The following is a 2,504-nucleotide window of genomic DNA, read 5'->3' on the forward strand; positions in this document are numbered from 1 at the left end:
CCTCTGTGTGTTCATGAGTTCAACATTTAACTTCATTTGGAAACACCCGAAAACGCACCCACAAAAAATGTATTAATCTGGGCATGTGGTGGCTGGTGAGGTTGGCTCAGAAAGTTAAACCACCACAAATCCACTCTTAGTAGGTTTTGAATCCTGACATACCTTCTAAACCACCCTTAATCTCCCCACAATGGCAGGAAAAATTGGAACCCATCAGGCACGATCCGTCTGTTCAGCTCGGCCCCAAACACCCTGATCTCTTTTCGGAAGAACAAAGTCCCGAGCTTCTCATCTCCTGAATTTCCCACACTGTGGGGTGAAATTAGGGTCCTTTAGTGTCTCAACCTCACACAGCATCATGTGAGCAGCATACCCTGCTCATGACTGAGTCTTCTTTCTTTCTTTCTTTCTTTCTTTCTTTCTTTCTTTCTTTCTTTCTTCCTTCCTTCCTTCCTTCCTTTCTTCTTTCTTTCTTTCTCTTTCCTTCCTTTCTTCCTTTTTGCTTCCTTCCTTTCTTCCTTTCTTTTCTTTCCTTCCTTCCTTTCTTTTCCTTCCTTCCTTCCTTCCTTTTTTTCTTCCTTACTTAGTATTTATTCATAACTATAAACTTAACTCTGCCATCCAGCTAGACTTGAAAGGGTGTGGGAAAATACGGAACCCAAAGAACTTCAGTGAGGGCAGAGATTACAGGGTATTGGGAGCAGATGGAGTGGGGCGCTCTCCAGAGCTACAGAAGGAATGGTCTGGTGGGCCAGATGCCCCCAAGTCAAAAGAATTAGATCTTCTTGCTGCTCTTCCCATTCCTGGACCCAAAAATTCCTGGACTGCGGCTTCTACAAAGTTCACGTCTTCTTTCCTGTTCCAAAGACCACATGTGTGCAACCAAACCACCCAGTCTTGGCAGCGCAGGTAAAAGACTGGGAGCCATCTGTGTCTGGTCCAGTATTTGCCATGGACAAGATGCCAGGACCTGTGTGCTTCAGGATGAAGTTCTCATCCTCAACTTTCTCCCCATAGATAAACCTGCATCCAGTGCCATTATGGCGTATGAAGTCACCACCCTGGCACATGACTGCTGGAATAATTCTGTGAAAGAAGGAACTTTCATGTGTGAACCCTTTCTCTCCAGTGCTCAATGTCCAAGTACACAGCGGAGTTGATCACGGCTGCAGCAAGCAGTGACAAGGGACAGTGGTGTCTGCCAAGTCTGGTTGGTTGATTTTTGAAAGAGAGTTTCACAATGTAGGCTGGCTGACCTAGAATTTACTATGTGGGTCATGCTGTCCTTAAACTTACAGAGATCATCCACCTGCCTCTGCCTCTAGAGTGTCACGATTCAAGGTGTGTGGAGCCTAGATTAATAGCTGGCTTTAAAAAACAACCATTTTAGCTGGACATTGCCTGCCAGTGCCTTTAATCCCAGTGCTTGGGACACAGAAGCAGGTAGAGCTAAGTGAGTTCAAGGCCAGCCTGGCCTGCAGAGCGAGTTCCAGGACAGTCGGGGGCTACATAGAGAAACCTTGTCTTGAAACCCTGTCTGGAAAACAAGTTTGTGTGTGTGTGTATGTGTGTGTGTGTGTGTGTGTGTGTGTGTGTGTACACTATAATGTATGTATGGAAGTCAGAAGATAACTTGTGGAATATGTTCTCTCCTTCCACATTGTGGGTTCCAGAGATTGAATATTGTAGAGCAATACATGATTAGACAGAGAGAGGAGGTGGGTCAAAGGAGAGGAAACGGAAGGGGAGGAGTCAGGGAAGAAAACGGAAGAGGAGGGGTCAGAGGAGAGGGAGGACAGAAGGGGAACAAGAGGACACCGCAAGTGAGAGGGATGTCTTAAGAGGGGAACAGAGGGTGTAGTGGTAAATCTGCCCAAACCCGCAGTTTGTTTTCCTAATTACTGAGTTGTGTTTTCATTGAATGGGTTTGTTTGGGTTGAAGAGGAAAATGTAACAAATTGGCGATTGGGTTGAAAAGGATATTGCAACAGAATATGGTCATCACCTTGGTGTCCCCCAGGCCCCTTGCAGGCCTGTCTAGCTGATGTTTGTAACTATCTTCCCTGTGCCCTCAGTATGGCACCTCAAATGATGTTGGCCCTTGACCATGTGGGGTGACCCAACTATTGATGACTGAGTGCCCTGGCTAATGACAGAGTGGTCATATTCTATTGACTTAGTTCACACCTGTTGTATCATTACTGTGTACATGTGAGGTAAGGCCACAGCACATGTGGGGAGGCCAGAGGACCACTTTGTGGCTTGTGTTCTCTCCTTCCTCCTTTCTGTGAGTTCTAAGAATTGACTCCAGGCTGTTCCCTGCTGAGCCATCTCACCATGGTCCTTAGTCACAGGCTGTAGAAATACCAAGCACTCCTCTAACTGGGACTCCTGTACCAGATGCCTGCATGGAGAAACAGAGTCCACTTTTTCCATCCTGGAGAGGCTGGAGTGCTCTGCTGCTCTGGGTAGTCACCCCAGCCGGCACCACGACTCCCTTGTCA

The 2,504-nt window shown here is 46.9% G+C and overlaps 1 pseudogene across 1 annotated transcript; it reads right to left on the reverse strand.

Moving 5' to 3' along the window:
• Window positions 1–775: 775 nt before the first annotated feature.
• LOC308428644 (peptidyl-prolyl cis-trans isomerase A-like) lies at window positions 776–1,070 on the reverse strand (annotated as a pseudogene). The gene has a single exon. The product of its transcript is annotated as a peptidyl-prolyl cis-trans isomerase A-like (transcript).
• Between the last annotated feature and the right edge of the window lie 1,434 nt (window positions 1,071–2,504).

Source organism: Micromys minutus, assembly GCF_963924665.1.
Source record: "Micromys minutus genome assembly, chromosome: 13".
Lineage (NCBI taxonomy): Eukaryota > Metazoa > Chordata > Mammalia > Rodentia > Muridae > Micromys > Micromys minutus.